The sequence below is a fragment of the Anser cygnoides genome, chromosome 3, assembly GCF_040182565.1.
Source record: "Anser cygnoides isolate HZ-2024a breed goose chromosome 3, Taihu_goose_T2T_genome, whole genome shotgun sequence".
Lineage (NCBI taxonomy): Eukaryota > Metazoa > Chordata > Aves > Anseriformes > Anatidae > Anser > Anser cygnoides.
This window is the reverse complement of record NC_089875.1, coordinates 110,906,968-110,928,977: the sequence shown is the minus strand read 5'-3', so window position 1 is coordinate 110,928,977 and position 22,010 is coordinate 110,906,968. Positions and strand designations below refer to the sequence as shown.

General features: G+C 37.6%; 1 protein-coding gene and 1 long non-coding RNA gene across 8 annotated transcripts in view; one reads left to right on the top strand and one right to left on the bottom strand.

Annotated features, from left to right (window-relative positions):
• The window catches only part of VSNL1 (visinin like 1), an 87,963-nt gene that overhangs the window by 25,447 nt on the left and 40,506 nt on the right, over positions 1-22,010 (bottom strand). The gene's annotated exons all lie outside the window — the stretch shown is intronic.
• Positions 1,389-20,844, top strand: LOC106030746 (uncharacterized). Its single transcript, XR_001203930.3, has 3 exons — positions 1,389-1,477; positions 19,410-19,506; positions 20,724-20,844. It is a non-coding gene; the product is annotated as an uncharacterized lncRNA (long non-coding RNA).

The window sequence follows — 22,010 nt, the reverse complement described above, 5'->3', positions numbered from 1 at the left end:
CTCAGCATTACCTTATAAAAGTAGCACACTTTCCTATTGCATCATTGTCCAAGTTCCATACTCATTCAAACAGCCACTCAGCTGATAAACAGGGATAGACTTATCAACAGTATTTTTTTTTTGTCTCTGAATATCTTTGCTAAGTATGCAAATTAAGGATACTGAAATATACTGATGTAGAACAGCTCCAAGTGAGAATTTACCCATTTTCCTTGTTAATCCTGCTCTGTACTTTCCATCCAACTACCCACCAAGCTATAAGGTAACCACTAGATGGTGGTGATGTACACCATACAGTAAGTATCTGGAAGCTTTCTGGTTGCTTTTTTTCAGAAACAATGAAGAAGAAGAAACATTACACACACAGACCTCCACTGTGGTGTAAGTCCAACAATACCCTTGATCTTTCCCATGCAAGAGCCAAGTGCTTTAACGTGTTACAGACTGTTGCATCACAAGTTTCATAATAGAAAGCCTTAATAGTTTGTAATAACATCATGCCCAGTGTGAAACAGTTGAGCTCTGCAGTATATATACAAAAACAAAAACGGGGAATTCAGGAGTTTCTCTAGACTTCATTTAAAATAATCGCATTCTATCACATCATGATTCAGCTGCCTCTGTTGAATCTAGCTCCATAATTGGCTGTGGAAATCTTTGCTTTCTCTTGTATGGAATTTACATGTTCTGCTGCTCTTCCTTCAAGCAATGTAATTAAAAGAACCTGCTTAGCATAATTAATTTGCAAACAGGTTGGATGAAATGGGATTGTATCCCAAAGGCTTTTTCAGCTTTAAGTGAAACTACTTCTTCAGGCGTACTGTAATCTAGAGTCTGTTATATGTCAACTTCTTGCAATTTGCATTTTAAAAGCTCTTCACTTCGAAAGGTGCTACAATTGGTCGCCCAGTTCTGAGTTGTGCTGCTGATGCGGGCCAGATTATACAGCTCATCCCACAAACCATATCCCCCAGAATATCCAGCCTCTGTGCAGCGGGAGGCTGCATAATCAAGTGCTCTTCAATGTTGAAGGCTTTTTGCTGAAATCAATGTATCATCCTCAAAAATCCTCCCCCAACCTGATCTGAAACAACAACAAGGCATTTTAGATGGGAACAGGAATACTGCAGTAAGTCCTGCACAGAGAATTGGAGGGAACAGGGAGGAAGGAACATCTTTCTACTGGGAAAAACTGGGACCTCAGTTCCTGCATGACCACTTGGACCAGCCGAGATTGTCTCCCACCGAGAGCAGCTCTCCCCACTATGCCAAGGAAGACCTGGCATTATACCTCCCTTATGTTTACACTGTCTCTAAGAAAAAGCACATAAGGAGGGGCCCTTTATTGCATCGTCCTCCCTGGCATCTGCTCTGCTGGGACACCAGAACGACTGGGACATCACCCAGTGCGAAGTGCACCCACAGTTACCGACCTGCTCTGCCCTTCTGCTGCCTGTGAGTGGGTTGGGCTGCAAAGGTAGGCACAGAGCCTTTCTGAATGCTCCCTAACAGTAACAGATCAATGAGTCTACCAGCTGCGACATCCACACCTAGCCTCTCTTTAAAATTTGTTCACGGTTTTTCACTGAGAACCTGTCCCCTTATATCTGTAATGGAGAGATTTCAGATTTCTAGAGTTCCTTTCCATGACAAAATTAATTTCCAAAGAGTGATAATAAATCAATCATTTATGGCATTAACAGCTTAGCTCTCGAGACTTTTAATTTCAATACAATCACCACTAGCTGATAACAGCAGGCAAATGGAAAGCCCTACCCCCAAACCTCATTTAAAGCTGATCATCCCAGATTAGAAAGAAAGAAGATTATTTTAATGATCTAACCTGAGAAAAGATCACTGGGTAGTTTTACAAAGAGAGAAATACATTTAAGACATGATACTGGACAAGAGATGCATACTCTCATCTCCTTCAGCACATCTTTCAACCACTTGAATTTGCATGGGTACTAAACAACGTGATGTCCGTCAGTGTAAGGAATCGAGATTATTCCCTTCTAGAATACTGATGTGTTGCAGCAAAGCACTTATTAAACTCAGCCATAATGCAAATAAAAATCACTTAGCAATGTCATGGTTTCTAATGATTACATGATATTGCCTGCTAATATTACTTCTAATTATGCTCTAGTTATATTGTTTTCATAAGCAGTTATTTTCTGATACAAGCTATACAGTTCATCAGGTAGTGAACCTGACACTTCTCAAGGTATCATGGATGGGGAACAACTGGGAGTAAAACTGCTAGATTTCGTCTGTTGATTTGGGATTGAAAGAAATGGGAAATATTATACGATGCTGTCTGCAGCACTAAACTGGTCATTCCTCAAAAATCAGACATTACAGATAAGCGTAAACCTAAAATGCTTCTAAAATATGGGGACATTTGAGCAAATGTAGTTATTAAAGAGAGCTACTACATGTATTAATGAAGTCCTCTTCCACATACACAACCACTGTATCACATCACTGGAGTGTTAAGGGATATATCAAAACTAAAAAGCCATTAAAATAGTCTGCAGCACATACCCGAGGTCTTGACTAACAAATTTACAATAGACAGGGACGTTTATCAAGATCTGTATGTAAGGCTTGATTACAAGCTACTAGATTTTAAGCAATTCATTTAAAATCAGAATGATAAGATTAAAATAATTTAATATATTTTTAACACATTTAGAAATATCATTAATAGAACGGGAGAGAAACAAGAACTTGATTGCTTCTATAGTCTTCATGAGTTATTAAGGACAATATTGAATGAGCCATCAAACTTGTTAAACAGAGAACAGATAAATTCTTGACCAGAAGACTCTATTGCCTTTAGTAGCTCACAGTAGAGTGCCCAAGTGAATTTTCTGATATCTATGAAGGTTTCAGTGCACAGTGGTGTCTTTCCTACATGAAGGTATTAAAAAGTGGGCTATTAATGGTGTGCTATTAATAGGTGTGCTATTAATAGGTATGCTTTAGGTACTACACTGTGAGCTATGAAGGAGGCAGAAACATTTCTTCTGTGGCAAGGCTGGAATTCGCCTTGGTGCCTTGCTCGAGAACGGAGGGCCACAACCATCTTCAGCCCGGGTCTAGGGATGAATATTTGCTGGGAAGCAGGGCTTAACCTACAACTCCCTCCTTGGTATTTCTCATCGCAGAAGCAGCTCTCCCCCGAGAACAAGGTCGCAATTGTCTCAGCTCTCCCTACCCACTGAACAGGCATACACACATACAACTTGTGTGAAGAAAAAAAAAAAAAGAAAAATGATTTCCCGTTGAATCTGTCTGGACAGGTCAATCCTATCAATCCATTTTTTGTTTCTTTAACATTTTTATTATACCAGTACAAGCAGGACAATTTGTGCACGTTATTGGTACAAACTCTCTCCAAAGTTACTTTACTTCTATGCAGATGTTTTTTGTTGCTTTTTCCAAATCAGTCCACTCACAAATAATTGGCAGCTCTTCCTTGGGAAGTGCTTCAAGTACTTCAGGTAGATTGTTAGCACCTGGTTTTCCCTTCTGAAGCTGGAGTGTAACATGGGGATGTTTAAGACAGAGATCTTGGCACTGAATCATCTATTCCAGATCCTTCTTCTTGGCCAAGACAGATAAACAATGATTTTCTCACAAGTTGCCACAGTGAAAAAGAAAACAAACTCTAGCAAATACACTGTAATAAATGGGTCCCTGGCTTGTAAAACACACGGTTTGCCATACAGAACAGCCACTGCTCACATACAAGTTAGTGATTACACACAGCACACGTGGAGCTCTCCACTAGCAACAGAAAGCAAAATGACAACCACACGTTCTTGGTTGTGCACCAATATTAGTAAGCCTTCTTGGAAAAGTGTTTTTACATACAAAAGGAAGATGTCTTTTAAAGATCAAGGCAAGCCAACGAGAAGAACACATATTCGTAATGAGTTAAAACATTGCCTCACAAGACCACTCACTGATTTATTTCTTCTCAGTTTAGTGATGAGTGGTTGTCCAGAAGAACTAAAAATTGTTTTAACAACTGACTGAAACTGCCACAGCTTTTGCAGTCTCTTTTCCTGCTGTCTGTCCATTACCAGAATTGTCCATCTGACTGTGAATTTTCCCTCTGTTCTGAGTAGACTGTTCCTGTTTATCCGTAAATGAAACAGCGTTGCCAGTTTCACAGCACTGTTTCTTACTTGCTCAATGCAGAACAGCAATTTGCAAGGATGCTTTGAGGTGGCACTTTGAAGAGAGCAAGAACAAAGACTAACTGCTTTTTCCTGATTTGCCCTGTGGTCCCAGCTTCAAGAGCTGCTGGTTCAGGAACAATAACACAATTCTGACCCCCAGGGAGTCCCAGCTGGGGTCACTGCAAGCACAGCTGCCAGCACAACCACGGGCAAACACAACTCCCTCTGATCCAAAATCTGTGTGATTAGGAAATCATTCTCTCAGCTAGTTAACTTGGGGAACAGGGTTCCTCTATGCTTCTCTTTAAGAGGGCTGTTGAAAAGAATGATAAATGGTTGACTTGACTGATGTAATCCAGGATTTTTTGGTGGTTTTTTTTTTTTTGGCTGATTTTTTTTTCTATTGATGTTGTTTGTTTACTTTACTTATAAGCCTTTTACTTGTGACCTAAAATGCTATTTAGTCTTAGTCTTATCTTGCTTTTGAAGTTCTCCCTGGGTAAATTTGCTCAAATTGTTTCAGCGAAGCTAAAACACGTGAGCCCAGGTAAGAGCCCACTTTAATGCAAGTCCTGGCATGAGAAGTAATCAAATTATTTGATGGTTTATTTTTGTTCCCGTGGCTTTCCTCCACTGGTGCCAATGACAGAATCTCTATTCCAAGCACTTCAGGTACTGCTATTCAAGAAGTAATTAGATCCACTCTTATGAATCATAATACATATGAGAAAAGGAAAAGGTAGCCGTACTCCTTGAGATATCAATTACTTCCCTGAGAATAGCAGCAAGATTTTTAAATGAGATAACCATTGCTTCTCATTACAGCGTTAGATATATCCCCAGAAGAAAAGACAGTTTAGGCTGAGAATACATTGCCCTTTAAAACAGTATTAACATATTATGTTCAACAAAAATAATAAAGTACAGTGAGACACAGGAATCCAGAAAGTCCACTTAAAGGCCCAGCATGGATATAAAGGGAGCAGCTCTAAAGGCTGGGGTTGTCCAAGGGAGATGTATTTCCTTAGGATCCTCTGTAGTCAACAGAGAGTGAAACATTTCACGTAGGGTCAGATCAGAGAACTGCCATGAGGTCCTTGTGCTGGGTGACCCTGGGGAGGAACTGATCTCTTTTCTCATTGTAAAAAAAAAAAAAATACAGGTGACACTCATTTCTCATTTCATGAAGGACTTTGTCAGAAGTCTTTGGAAAGTCAAGTAGATGGTATCAACCAGACTACCTTCATGCACAGGCCACACCTAGCCCCTCAGAGAACTCCAAGAGGTGTGGAAGGAATGCATAGTGTTGACTTTCCCAGCAGATTGTAAATACATAGATCTCAGTGGATGAATTGCAGACTTCATACTAGCGATGTTGCTAAAAAACAGATAAAGGGGATATAGCTATCTGGGTGCTGAAGAAAAAGTCTGAGTTCAGTCAGAGAGAATCACTGATTTAATCCGATTTCTTATATGTCATTTTTTCCATGACTCTTGCCAAATTTCTTCCTAAAAACACAGTGTAGTTTTATTACAGAAAGATAAATCGGTCCTGAATTTTCTGAATTATGTTGCAAATTTAGTTTTCTGTTCTTGTTTTCCACAGCCATAAATTTGTTAGTATCATTTTTTTTGCACAATTTTTTTTCCATTGTTTTTCAGCACCTAAATGTTTTGCCCCAAATGTCACAACAGTTTTGTTGCCTCATTTCAACAGTTTTGTTAGTAAAACAGTGTGCCAAAGTACAAGCAATATGTGTGAAACTGCTTTCTTTCTTATAGCTTCAGTGTTAAGGGATTACATGTATACACATTTCCAAGCAAACCCAGGGAACTAAAGAAAGTATTAGGAATTTATTGAATAAACTACCTGTCTAAAATGACATTTTATGATGCTATATTCTCATCAGGCTGTGTCTTGAAGTGAAGAAAAGAGCAACCATTTCGTAGAAAACATCTCTTAAATGCTCTATTAAAGACTGCAATTTCTTCAAAGGCGGGAGTGTCTTAAAGAATCATAAAATGGCTTCAAAAGCAGTGAAAAAACTTGCCGCCTTTGTGGAACCAAGCAAAAATTAATTGTCTCGAAAATCATTCCATCCTGTCTTGCCCACCATCTCACCAGAGAGACAAATATAGACCAGCTCTTCAAGCAGCGATGCCACCCATAACTATGTGGTTTTGGAGCAAACAGCACTATGCATCCTTCCACTACGCACCTACTACAGGATACATCTTCTTCTTCAAAATGTCCTCTTGAAATCTGTCTGTGGCTACCAAAGGCTGGCTTTTGGATTGTGAATTCTGGGGCTATCGGTGTTTCACTACTCACTTTTATTCTTGTGGTCCATTTCCCCTATCCAGCACTTCCTCCTTAAATACAAAACCCTAAGGTCTTCAGGGTAAGGACCATCTGTATGCCATGTGTTGGTACAACACCACATATAAGTGAATGAACCCTTAGCCTTAAATGCTGATGCTATTAACAGCAACAGCATTTCTAACATCCAAACCATTTCTTAGAAACAGTCCAACCACTAAAGTGTGTCACGCCAAACATGAGACCAGAAAGAAAAACACCAATAGAAAAGAAAGTCAATCGAATCTCTGAAAAACACTTCAGACTGACTCATTTCTTATCCAAATATAAATACATCAGCCTTAAAAAACAAAACAAAACAAAACAAAAAAAACCACAGAAAACACTATACAAAACACTGAATCAAACATTGTCTATTTGTGAATACTGTATATATTTAACCAAGTTTCCTTCTTGATGTTCACCCTACTCCTTGCTCACAGCTATGTAACACTGCATGTAGACTTTCATGGTAAGATTTGGCAAAACAAAAACAGTCTAACGGTTTATTTTCAAGAACAAATCACCTAAATAGAACAAACTGCTTCACTCTCTAAATTTTCTCTAACATACTACGTTCATTTACATGTTTCTAGATTGGAACTCTGTTGCTTTTATACCTCCACATTTCCACATATTTCCAAAACCACATTCTTCACTTGTTATTTTAAGTATATTACACATCTATATTTCTATCCATCTTTTTTACAGACCTGGGATTTAAATCCCAGCTTTGGCAGGTAACTCAGACCTGTTGCTTAGCAGCAGCTGAGACACATGTAAATGCAATAATGGAAATTCTCGCGGTTACAAAAGTGGAAAGCTCTTGCCTGCTAAAAGCGGATGTTTATAAATCGGCTGGAAGCAGAGTAAGTGGCAATATTAGATTAGAAAAATTCTTTCCAAACAAAATATAGTCTTGAATAAAAAGCCAACCAGCCTGACACAACCTAGATAATAGACTGAGGTTAAAAAAAAAAAAGGAGTCAATATTTAATTATGATTGTTTTTATATATTGATCTCTCTAGCATTTTAACCATCATATGATTACCAGTAAAACAGATTACATTCCATTTCATTTAGTGGGTGAAATAATGGATTCATGAAAGTCAACTACAAAATTTTTACTGCCTTTGTAGAACTGGGATTTCAAATCTCTGTTTTTTTCATTAAAACCTATTTTTAAAAGCAATGACACATGTCCATGTGAAACCAAAGCTTAGCATTTCATCTCTGCTTAAAAAAGATACGTATTTAATCTGTATTTGACAGGTCCATATGCTCACAGAAACATATGGATTAGAGCTGATGCTTCCTGATTCTATGGTACCATCAGCAAGAAGGAATGGTCCCCAGACTGAAACAAATAGACCTGAGCATGGTCAGGTCAAAGATGGGGGCTGTCACTTCCTAAATACACTTAAATATCTTCTGCTGGCGTGTAGCATCCTGGAGAATTGTTCATCACCATATTCATCACTACAGGTATAAGGCCTAATTCTTTGCACATAGAATACAACCTAGCTTAGGCATCTAACAGTTAATCGTCTGAAAGACAGCTATGAAACTTGAGAATCCCTTTATAGTGAATAGTATTTCCATAGTATCATTCATTTCTTCCAAATATGTCTAAGATCAGATGAATTCTTTTGAGTACTCTCCTTCAATCCACTGGCTATTAAAGAAACTAAGGTAGTTTTATATAAAGCAGATAAAATGAATAATCCTCTGGAAATGCCTCTTTCTTTCCATTGACTCTAATGGAGCCTCAGTAACAAACTAGCCTTCAGATATCAAAATTAATCCTTACATCTGTGGTGGAGCTCAGTGGCAAGGATGAATGTGACTAAATAAGCAATGTCCTAAATTTAAACTCACAAGATCTGAGTACTATCTCCAAAGGTGCTAATAATCTCCTGAAAACTAACTTAACCATCCCTAACCCAGAATGGCTCTTACAGCCTGTAAAGTAGTTATTTTGATACCCAGATCTTGTTTGGTACCCCATCAACCCAGAGATAATTTAAAACATCATATTCCAGGCCACAGTGCCACATCCCCAGAGCTCTAACTCCCTTTGGTGCTTACACATTGCAGATGTACACGTTGCACAAGGTTTTTGGTTTTGTTTTTTGACTTTTTTTTTTTTTACTGAACTCTGTTCAGAAGAAAGGAAGAAATCATATTTCAGAGTTTCCTATTCTAACATTTTACAAAAGGTTTTATTTATTCCAACTGAACACCATTTATTTATGATTTTTTATCCTTTCTAAATATGATGGTTTGTCAGCTTGTGTCATTCATTCTCCATTCACTTCTATTAATTGTGTCTCTGGCTCCCATGAGAACACTCCAGTTTTGTTGCAAAGCCCAGAAATATGATAATCAACAAATATTTCTAGGTCAAATCCATTGTCACAGTGTCAGTATGTCCATAAGAAATACTGACGCGGTTAACAGTGATTTGCCATTCGACTACCGGCAAGAGAGGTATAAAATACAGTTTGGTTTATATAGATGTTTTTAAATTGTCCCCCTTTAAGACGTTTGTTAAAGATAATCAGATATACTGAAGAATCGAACCAGGAAAAAATGCTTAATACTTGTATGGTGTTTTGCATTTTACTGCTGCACAAACATTAACTAATTAAGCCTCACAATACCCAAGTGAGGAATGGAAGGAAGCATTATTATGGTTATATATTATAATTATACTGTCTCATTTAGAATTTCCTGGCTTGTGACTTTTAAAGTAATTATTATAATTATCATAAAACTAATAAAAATCAGAAACAATCATATTTTTTGTGGTATGAAACTGCACTAAGCTAAGCAAAGAAAGACCTTACAAATTCCTATAAGCACACTTTTCCTTTAAGTATTTCAGTTTCTACTTCCCATTATCTATCTGAGTCCACCAAGGAGTTGATTTTGCTTCCACCAAAGGGAAAGAAAACCTCGCCAATGACCACACTAGCTGCAAGATTGTGTCCTTTATTTTAACAATTAAAAAAAAAAAAAAAAGTACGTGAAGAGACTTTATCTATATGATTTTTACAATTTGATAAGAAAACATGAGATCTTGATATGAAACGTTTATATGTTCAAAATGACATTATAAAGCCTCTAAGTTATGTTGTAATTAGAATGAATTTTTAATGTATTATGTAGAATTGTTTTTTTGTTTCTAATACCTCTCACGAGTGTCTGGATACCTCTTCCCAGTTCTAGCCATCTAACAATTCACCGGCACCCTTTAGTGGAGAATGGTTTCTGCCACGTCTCTCATACATCTGTCTTGTAGTGAGATGATTTGTCCATTGGATATGCCTTTGGTCTCCAGTAATAACATGTTCCCATAATCTTCTGCTGCAATACTGGAATTTTCGAGGTCTATGGGAACAATTTAATTACTATGCAAAAGTGTCACACAACATTTGAACTTTCAACTGGCTTTATCGTTATAGCCACTCACTGCAAATTCTTTGGAGTTAACCAAGGCTGGATTAGCCTCTGGAAAAGCTTCCTTGTAGGGCTGTAATCAACTGCATTATAATTTGGAAAAGCCTCTCAGATAATTTCTTTTAGCTGGAAGGACAACAATTCTGATATATTTTTTTCTTTTTTAATTATGTTGTATAGACAGTACTAATACAACAGTACTAATGCACATACGATGGATGCAACAGAATAGAAGAAAGAGAACTAGTCTAATGAACTCAAGATACTTTTAATACAGTTTTGTTGACAGCTGCTGGAAAAATAAACAAAGTAAAAAAATTTGATAATATTAAACCTATTGGGCCTTACCTTGGAAGATTAATGTTCCTAACTGGCAATCCAGAGACCAGCCAGATAACTACTCAGTCTCCTAGGCTGCCCCCCCCCCCACTACCTATATACCCCAACCACAGCTAAACATCATGATTATAGTTCATTCGCCTCCTAGAAAAGTAAGTCATCATCAAATGCCATCAACAGTGGTTTTCCATCATGTAACTCCTTTACTCCACAGTTCTTGTGCTAGTTGTAGACAGTATTTTGACTGTACTTGCCTCATGACACTTGAAAGACCATCTGGCTAAACAGATGTGCTAATATAATTTGCTTAGCCTGAAAAAATGAACTGGAAAAATAAAATAAAAAAAAGAATAACGGAACACAATGGCTTGAATGGGAGTTCCCAGAAGTGCCTGGTCCAGCTTCTTCTTTTGTGTACGTCCAGATACTATATTTGTCATTTGAGGATGAGCTTGGCAACAAACTACTTGCCTGTGGAAGTTAGCAAGAGAGAAGGAATTTCAAAACAAATGACAAAAAGAGGTGAACATATTCTCATGACAAAAAAATGAATTGTAAGGCCATCTGTCATTCCTTTCCGGAGTATATCATATGTTACAAAACAAGAAACTGGCAAAACGCAGTCAAGTCTTGGTTCCACAGAAGGTGTAAAATCTCCCATGGATTTCAATGGGACCAGTGGATATTCAATCTGTTCATTTGTAACCTAAGGAATACTTGTGTAAAAAGGGCAGTACAGTTCTTATCAGAACTATATACCTCATCACAGATGTGCAACATCAAACATGGAATGGATTCTCTAGATAATGTCTCCTAACAACATTCCCTTCATCATCTGTCTTAAGGTTTAAAACACCTAGGTTTATAACATATGGCATTGTAAATCTTCCAGTGTCTATAGTAAATTTACATCTATCTGGCCTCTATTTCTTCTCTTTTTAATTTTCTTTCACTACCTAAACCTGTACTGTTTGACACCCCAATCACTTTGTCAAAAAAAAAAAAAAGCAAAAAAAGAGAATAAAAAAGTAAAATTGAAATACTAAATTAGAAATGCATATTTTCAAACATTAAAAAGAAAAAAAAATTAAAAATCTTTCTGTAGAACTTTCATTTACACATCCATTTCTTAAAGCATTTCTCAAAAAGCTCCATTAACAGTGAATATGAAATGTTCAACTGTGCCCACTCACTTTGCTTTTTTATGCAGAAACTTGCTCATAGATTCATATTTTACATATATTTTCAGCTATAAATTAAAGTCACCCTTTGCATAAAGGACTGGGCTTGCTTTCTGACGTTGGACCGCCCTTTTTGCAAGGTAAGGAGAGAGAGAAAATAAAATGATAAAGCCCACAACACTGGCTGAATGAGCACAACCAACAGCAAGCTTCTCATTTTGCTGAAGCCACAGCATCCCTTGCCCAACAAGACAAAGTTGCATTAATTCAAAAGCTGGAGAAGAAAAGGAGAAAGATACACACATCACATCAGGCCGCACCACTCATCTAGCCAGTGCTCTAGTACAGAAAGAGAGGAGCTGGCTGAGAAGAAAAGCAAAGCACATTATGGTTAAAAAAATAGATAGGGGTAGTTTGCAGGACGTGGTATGCCTGACAGCCAGGATTGTACAGAACCTTGGAGATGTCAAGGTTGCATCTTCTGACCCACTCCACGAAGAGGGAAAGATTTTGCTTCTTGGGGTAGAAAACTAATTTCTCATCATATTCCATTTAGTGAGTTTAGCCAGATATGGCAAGAATTAACTAACAAAATATTAGTTAACAAAACAAAAAAAGTTAAACACTTTTCTTGTAATTGTTTCCCCCTTGTTCGTTTGGCTCCAAGGCATGCATTCTTGTGTGCACAGTAACAAACCTTCAGCTGTCCCTTGACCCAACTATTACACCAATGTGCTGGCAGTGAAAACTGGAAGAGAATGAATTCTCTTGTCTTCTGCATCAAAATGCTTCAACCCGTGAGCTATGTTAACTTACTCACATCACCCATGGGATTTTTACACCATTCCAGGTTTTTCCTGTACAGAAAAGGGAGGGAGAAGAGGAAGAAGTGTTCCTGCTCAGTGGTGTATTTGGCAGTGACAGTAGCTATCCCATGGAAATCAGTGGTCCTCTTAGGACTGTGCACTTGCTTTTGTAACACTGTATATAGAACAGTATTTCTATGAATCTGGAAACTTAAAAATAGCCCACAGTATTCTGGCAATACGTAAAAAGCATGCGCATGAGCCCAAAATAGATGAGAGCAAAGAAAATGATTGAGATGAACAATCACATGGAAATAAAGAACACTGGGTGCATGTATAGAAAGTGGAAACAAATAACTGAAAGCTGCCCAAAGGCATGTACTATTGGCGATAATGCAGGGGTAATGTTTTCATAGGGATTAACTGTTCTCGAGCACTTTTCCCATGTGTAAAGCACAACATACTTTTTATTCAGATAGGTTGATTTGGCAGCCTCTTTATTTCTAGCAGAAATGTATTTATTGTCCCTGTGCAGGAAAAATTCCACTCTTTGATGGAGTCAGAACGTGGTTCTTTCACCTCACACTGTCAATCGCCTGCTGGATAGAGCTCAAGAGCTAATTTCCCACTGACAGCTCCCTTCTACAGGATGCCTATTAGAAATTTGTGTGCCAAATTAATCCTTTTCCAAAGGCTTTAATAAATTTGGCTACATGTTAATGTAATTTTCTTACTGAATATGTTAAATTCTGCCTTTGGAAACAAATTTGCTTACTTTGGAGAAATGTAATTATTCTTACATAAAGAGGTAACAAAGAGGTACATCACTTTACAAGAAACTGTTTCATATTAAGACTTTTTATTTCCACCGTTTTTGCTAGCATTATTTTTTTTTTATTCAGTTCTATTGGACCTGCTGGTGATTTTCTACATGATCAACCTAATCTTCAGAGAGTAAAGATAGGGCTTCTGTACATGTTCTTTTAGAGCATGTGCTCTCTTTCATGATCTTTCATGTTCCAAGGACATCCCAGGGTAGAAGACACAAGAAGTAGAGATCGTGCTTATTCTCCCTGTTCTTGGCCGTACATTAGAATAACTCCAGAATTTATGGCTCTGTGAAAATAAAATCAGGTCCATTAAACACCATTTTCCTGCCATACAGAAAAACTCCAGGGGAAAAGAATCTTAAAAATAAATGAGCAGATACACTAACACACCATAGGGGCTAATTTGTGGTATGGAGTTTGCAGTTCTAACACAATGCCAGCAATTTGTTGAGCTCCCTGAGTTACATAATGTATTTATCTGTAGCAAAAAAACTAATTGATAGATAAATAATTGCTTCAGTACGCCAATATTAATACAGCATCCTTACAATTAAATAATATAACTATTTCAATTATAAAGGCCCATTTTCAGAATCATATTTCACATACCAGCATTTCTTCCAGCTTAAAAAAAATAAAAATAAGACATTAGATAAGCTTTAAAGAGCTGGTCTAGATTTTAACTGCAGTTTTCTTGCTGACTTTTTAAGAACCACTTTTTAAGAACTACTGGAACACAAAAAAAATACCTTTCTCGGGTCAAGTATTATTGGAAGTATTAAATTTCTTTTTAAAAAAGCAACATTTATTTAAAGAAGTCAAATATTGGGAACTGTAAGTTTCTAAAGCAATAACTGTAATGTTAAGGAGTCCCTTGTTCTGCACAAATGAGCAACAGAAGAGATGAAAAGAAAACTGTGTGCAGTACTATTACTGTGAAGCTGATGCTCAGCTGTACCTTTCTGCAGCTTTATATGTGCACAAAACAATAGGATTGTATTTTTCCAAGACAGCTTTGGGATTTGGTCCCCACTATGCAACTGTGAACTCAGGGCAATGAATCACCACCTAACTGACTTGTTCTAATTAAGAAACTGGGAAAAGTTCAATGTGTGCATATAATGTTTGCACCAAGTTTACCAACCCACACGTAATATAAGACTCATTGGGTTGAAGACGCTGGATACTAAAATGTAGAAATTGGACCCTGAAGAAATGAGATGTGTTTTACTTCTAAATGAAGTTAGGAGTGCTAATCGAGCAGAGGGGACAGCACCTGCCCTGCCCAAGTGACACCAGCACCCATGAGAGGGAAAGCAGGAAGCAGTGATTTAGTGGGATGAAGAACTGCATCCTTTCTTGCCAGGGCTAAGGCATGTGTGTGTGGGCAGGGAGACTGAAGGGAACTGAGGATATTAGCATTTCACTGGGACCACGTCCAAAGAGCATCACCTTCCAGCTACCCGTATTTAGCAGCTGGCTGAGAAGCAGCTGGCTGGAGTTTATTCTGGTGAAAGCAGAACTATGCTAGGAGGGAGGTTGTCTTCCAAAGTCATCTGTGGGCTTTATCTGCAGTGCCTTGCAAGGCTTTCACTGCACAATATCTAGTTTTAATTAATTACATAACTATTTGCATTGACACGTACTATAAAATTAGGCACTGTAATTGCTACATTAATAAATACCAATGAAACTAAAAGTGCTTCCAGTCCCAAAAAGGTGTAAGAGGAGAGGCATAGACCTAGTCAACATGGACTTACAAAATACTGGTAACTGGAGCCTGAAAGCAAGTGGAAAAAAGCATGAAAGCCAATTCAATGACTGCACCTTACTTTTAATCAGTTCTTAGGTATTTGGTGTTAGCAACAAGAACAGGAATCACACAGCCAGAACTCATGTATCTTGCAATTGGATTTTAACCGTCCCCTGGTATGATCAGTTTGACAAGAAGGAGCAAAATAGTGAATTCCCTTCAAAGAAAACTGTGAAGAGTCATCAGTTTGCATACAGGTGTGTAATTTCTAAGCAAGGAATAACAGTAATTCTAAGATATATCCTTCCAAACTAAAGGGGATACAAGCATCTAGAAATAACTTCATAATTCAATACGCTTCTACTGAAAAATGTTGACAAGGTCCATATAAAATCTTATTCCAGATAATGAGTTACAATTTTTTATTTTTTTTAATACTCACTTTGAGGCGAACTATTAGTGTTGATTTACACTCATGCCTATACTGCTGTTTCTCTGGTCTACAGGGAAATTCTATTTAAAACTGAGTACTCATTTCTGGGCTATCAGTGCAACCAGACAGCTGAACTTCACAACTTCTTATACAGGTGTATTTCACACCAAACTCCTCTGAAAATGTTTCATACGTATTTCTGCAAAATAGCAACAGTATTATCTAGTCTGAATTTCCTTGTGTTGATTACTTTATCTTCCAGACCACACGTTTTTCTCATTTTTTTTTGTTTGTGCTTGAATATACAATTAAGATAGCTAGCTAATTCTCATGCCAAGCAGCGGTAAGTCATCTCAATTCAGCAATCAATAGGTTTGTCGGTGAAAAGAAACTATTCCTATGAGCTTTAATTAAACATGAGAAGATGGAAATTTACTCTCATTGAAGAGAAATAAAGTTGATATCCCAAGGTACTGGAAACGTTCAGACTATGATTAGTGGAAACCTGACTGGAATCTCAACTAGTGTCTACATGATGATAAAAACTGGATTTAAGTTAGTAACTAACTGAGCTCTGAGGGTTCTCCACAGCTCAGAACCGTGTTAAAACACCTCAGATTTCGTTGCCTGCATAGCTACAGCTACTCACAGCAACATGCGTTACGGTGGTAATTGTGATTTGTCATGTCAAATACCACAAGCACATGGAGCACGCTGAGGTGCAATGCATGGCTGGGAGAGCTATGTTCCAGACTAATTGGGATCCTTTAATTTTTGGAGCATTCATACCCAGTTACGGTGACTCACAAGAGCCCATCTGGGAAGCTTTGGAAGTACATATCACTCAGGTAATTTTCTGAAGGACTGATGAGTTCATTGGGGTGGAGGGAGCAGAATGGGTGTGAAGCTAAGGCATGGAGCCACAGACGTCATATCGGGGTCAAGGGACTCATTCAGAACACAAAGTTCCCATTTATGCCTTACGAAACACAAAAGCTGTTTTCAGCCCCAGGTCTTGTGTGCAAGGGAGATATTGGAAGCAGACTCTGATACTGGAGAAAAACACTTCTATGTTTTAAAATAAAATACTTTACATTACTTCTATGACTTCGTATTAGTTTACTCCAGTGCTGAAATGAAATGCCCTGGTTTCAAAGGCTCCTTCAGGAAGCCTATAATACCAAACAGTTTTTTATTTATCTATTTATTTATTTTTATTTTAAACAAACAAATGTTTCTAGACCAAGAAATGTGACAAACTAAAGTCACTGAAAGACCTTAGGTCTTAGGAGACAGGATGGAAGAAGTCCAAAATACTTGACTTTTGTAACAGGTTGGGTAAAGGTAGTGAACCAATGATCAGTCTTGAAAACTGCTCTAAGGACTATTGTAATACTGTTAAAATAAGTACTGTTACAAGAAATAGTAAACCTGAATGCCTTAACAGCTATGGGACTTGGCTCTGACAGTGGATTTGTTGTGTTTGGACTTTTTTGAGGTCTTTCACGTTACATGTTAACGATGGCTCTCTCCTTCATAGCAGCACCATGCTTTCTGTGTTACCCTTCAGGGAAATCATAACTGTATTCATTAATTCAGTGTTTTGCTACAGAAATAATTACAGCATCCAAAATTCATTGTTTTGATTTCTCTGAAGGAATCCAACACAGAGCAAAGCTAAGCTGTAATGGAACAAGGTTTCTTATAAAAATGCATGATGTTTTTTGGAGTCAGCAAGCTTCATTCAAAAAAAATAATAATTTTTTAAAAAGCAGTAAAAGTAATTTACATGCTATTGTTGGCGAATTTACCCAGTCTGGCTTCTCTTACCAGGACAAGTTGGAAACTAGGGCATGCAGGTAGTGTACATGGTGAGATTTTAAAATTTGAAAGCATTCCAGGTTGGATCGTCTTGCTGTGGCTGGACATACTCTTTTCAATGCTTTGAACTTCCAGTTAGAGTGCCTCCAGGAACCACATACAACCACTGCAGTACAGAACTATTCATTACTTAGTAAATACTTAGTAATAACCAGAGTTTTTTGTCTAAACCTTCACATGCACACACATCTGCCCTGGAGATGCCTTTGGACAGCTGGACTGCTTTATGGATTCCTGTGGCCATCACTCCTTCCTCTCACGGAGGGGGTGTCAGCATATATAACTGAATTGTTATCAGGAAGATTCATCCCGTAAGCCTGGACACTCCACAAGCTGCTATTAGGAGCAATTAAGATTTAGTTATTTAGATTTCATCTCCCAGAATTGCCCAACTTCCTCATTTTCTAGATTTAGATTCTCCAGAGATCATCTGGAGGATATGGGCCATTATGTGCTCTGCAACAGAAGCAAAGAAAAATATATTTTAGCCTTTAAAATTAGCCACTAGCCAGAATGGTGCAAAAAAGAAAGGGATTTGTCCTTCGCCTCTGGATCTGCGTTTCCAAGTTTTTCTAAGTTCAGGACCCTAACTCTCAATGCTCATCCGTGCAGATTTAGTTTATAAATAACTGCTGCCTTTAAATGACAGCTAGTATTGTGTATGTTCTTTACACTTCATGAGAGGAGCTCTCCAGACACCAGATCCAGCTTGCAGGACTGGATTTTAATGGAGCTCACACCAGACTTCCCAGCACTCAGGATAATAAACAACTTCAAGAGCTCAGTGCAGCTCTAAGCTCTTAAATAAGGATCAGGAATGAAAACTCCCATTAGCTTCAATGAGATTAGGATTTCAGTCTGAAGTGAGTCCATTCTACTTTTATAAAGGCTCTTAGTATCCAGTGGTGTGATTTATGGCCATATTTTCAGAAAAGTTCTCTATGCAGTGTGCCAGTCCTCTTCTGAAAATTACTGTTTTCATTCTACTTTGCAGCTTAAATGAGAATTCATGTTTGTTTACTGTATTTTATTCTTCAATATGCTTGTTGATCTTTACAGCTCTGCATACTAAAGAAAGATTTAAAAAGATGATCAGTAAAATGACTTCCAGCCATTATTTTTCCTGGGATACGTGCAGAGAAAGAAATGCAGAAGGGCATGTTAGCAGCATCCTCCCCTTCCCTGAATCATTCAAAGTCAGCTTCAAAGTTAACACTGCCTTCGGGGTTTGTTCGATTTTGTTTTTATGTGTAAGGAGCATCCTTGGCCTTTGTTTTAAAATTCATACAGCACAATCTCAGCTTCTGTTTGAAACATATAATAAGCCTCTTATGTGGTTTTCTAGTAGGCCTACATTTTGGCACGGCACCTGACTATTCATGTTTATATGGAGAAAGAGGAGGAGAAATAATGGCAAAAGCAGTTTGTATGGAAGACATCCAGGCAGCAAGATCATGCCTTTTAAAACAACAACAACAACAACAACAAAGTTCTGTATGAAAAGCAGTTGTGATCTCTTTTGTTTTTAAAGTCATCAGAACTCAATTTTAATACAGCTTTGGAGCACTAAACACATAGTTCAGCCTGAAAAGCTCTCCCCTGTGATAATGCTGGACCGCAAATACATGTGCTTTGTGCTTTTCAGCATACTTTACACTCTCTCTTTTGGCTTCTGCTACATTAATTTTCCCTTTCATGGGAACTTTTACTGCACTCCTAGTGAAAGATTTATTTTTTTCCTCTTTAAGAGCATGTATTTCTAACAATTTTACTGTAATTGTCTTAAATGTGTGGATTTTAAGTGTTTGAGGAATGCATTAAGAATCTTCACTTAGCAGACCCTTCTACAACCCTCCCACAAAGCAAAATTTTCACTGATGCAAATACTGTTCCTCTTACTTCTTTCTAGCCTCTTCCTTACTTAATAGTTTGTCTATCTACATATGTGCTGCTTCTTATAGAGCCACCTTGTAATGCTCCCGGACCAGAGCTATTCTTTACTTGTTTGCATCTACTAATATCTCTAGTTGGCTCTAATGTAACAATAATGGTTTTATTATCCCATATCAATTTAAAAAATTCAATAATACAGCAGTATTAATAACCTGTTTAAAGATTTTTAGAGTCATGTTTACAATAAAGAAATACATATGATGTTTTCTGAGTTGCAGGCAAAATTAGGTGGTGCATCTGCTTTACTGTCCACGAAGACATCCTACCATATTGCCCAGGAGGACTATAAGCACTGCAGATGCAGTCTTCTGGAAGGTATCAACAATATGGACCAAAATCATTGTAGGAGTAGACACATCGGTACTTTTTATAATCTGCTTGATTTCAAATAATGCTGTAGTTCTTTAGCGAGACAGGAGTATTGGTATAATACACTTAAAAATTGCTCCTGTTACAGGGGAACTTCAGCGGCCAAATAGTATTTGTAAAGCCAGCATAGCTCTTCCAGTTAAAAGAGATGATCCCAGGAAAATCAGCTTTTACCAGAGGAAGTGCATCTACGTTTGGGGCATCTGCAAACACAGCCAGAATCCCACTTCTTCAAATGCACTGAAAGCCTAAAATGCAGCTCTAACCTAACATTTTGAGGAGCAATGTGCTATCTTTAGAAGGATGTTACTGTGTCTTCAAAATCTGAATAGAGAAGAAGAGGATGTAAATATATGCACTTACATATCAATAGATTTTTTGAGTTTTTTTTTTTCCTACAAATATTAAAATGAGTGACTAGGAATCAATTCCCTTCAAGGCAGGAAATGTGAGATAGAAGCCAAAAATATGACAGACCATTTGACTGTAATTAATCAAATGGCATTACTATATTTATTCACTTAAATGTTATCTACGAAACCCCAAAACATAGCTAAATAATAGATGTGCAATAAATTCACAAATAAATTCACTTTATTTAATGCTAGCATTACACTACGATTCTCAACCCTACCCTTCCGGTTAAAGCACCATTCATGCTTGTTTCCGTAATTAATCCAGCAGATATGCTTCTCATGTTCAGTGACCCAGTTCCAACAAGTATCACAATATAGAAGCCTATTTTCCACTTAATAAACACGCATAATTCCTGTGAACATTAGTACTGATTATGCACCCTTGCACACTCTAGGGCATATTCATCTAAATCCAGTGAATTCAAAAGATCTGAAGCAAAATGTATTTGGCCCTCTAGACTGCAAGAAACTCTAAAGAATGATGGGAACATTCCAGCATGCTTTATTGGTATATTTTATTTTAATGAGAATTTTGTATATTAATTCCTTCAGCTCTCTGCCCACGATGCTAATGATGTTTTACGTAAGATAAAAGAATTAAAGAATTTTTAGGATAGAAAAAAAAGATATTGAACAAAACAAACAAGGATTTAGCTTAATGCTTAGAACATTCACTGTGGAGATGGAAACTGCAGGAACCAGACTGTCCCATGGACCCACTGAGCTACTTACCACTATTTCCTGCAGCAAAAGAGGTTGATTGGGGCATTGCCAGCAGACCAGAAGGACCTATCTCATCAGCAGAGCAGTTACAGAGGGTGAGTAGTACAGATTCAAGCTCCTTACAGGGACACGATAATTGATTCTGGGTTTCCTACGGCTTGATGAGTACTTAAAGCACTGTGGTAACGACAAGGTATTCACATTATCTTCCTTACTAAAGAGAGAAAGTAAAAGGACTCCAGTCACCTGATTTTGCTTTGACTTCTAATGTCCTAGATATTTCTCTGCAGGAGAGGTTTGAAGGATACCACTCCCATATGGAAACAGATGCATATACCCTGGAGAAATGTGGAATTCAATACAAATTCCTGACTCGATCATTACCTTGTGGCTTTGCATTGGCACGCTTCTTTAAAACATGTTGCTTTGATTTTTACTTTTTTTTTTTTTTTAATAGTATCCACAAATTTTCCCCACTCCCATGTTCTGTGTAGACTGTCGGGACAGCTAACATGGTGTTTCAACATGTAGGTCTCTTTGTGGCTCTGGGCCTCTAATATACAAACAAGTCTTCAGTAAATGAATTTAAAAACTGTACAAGCCCTCCAGTCATTCAGCACCATGGATTCACACAAGCCGTAATAGCTCATCACAGATTCCACATTCCAAAAAGAATCTGTGCATCCAAAAATGTAAGTTTTACTGAACCTCTGAGACTGCAAGCAATGCTAAATACGCAGCAGTATAAAGTATATTTCCTCCTATTTACTGTTTATTTAAAAGAGTGTTCTTGATTAAATATTCTTATAGGCACTTCCACTAAAAGTGCTGCAAATAATTTTACTGTAGAGTCCATTTTTGTACAACTGCTATTTATTTTAAGCATTGCATGATTTGTATTCCTAATGGAAATTTCAATAGCAAACGCTTCCAAGCCAAGCTAGAGTAATTCTCCCTTTTAGTCAATACTGTCTTCATCTACACCAGTAAACAGCACAGTACAATTGACGCAAATGCGTAGAGTGGAAGAGTTAGTGTTGAGGACCTGACATCCACATAACACATGTTCTGGATGTTTTAATTCAGACCAGCTCTAGTTTGGACCCACGGAGTAAGTGCTTATTAGCTGGTATTAGAAACAGTAATACATTAGGTGTGATTCCAGGGCACATCTTCCAGATAAGTTTCCTCCACAACAATGTAGCTTGTGCACCCCAAGTTTGTGCACCCCACTCTGTAATTATGCCAGAACAGTAGTAACTAGTGATATTCAAGAAATTCACCAAAAAATAATGCTCCTGAGAAACCTAA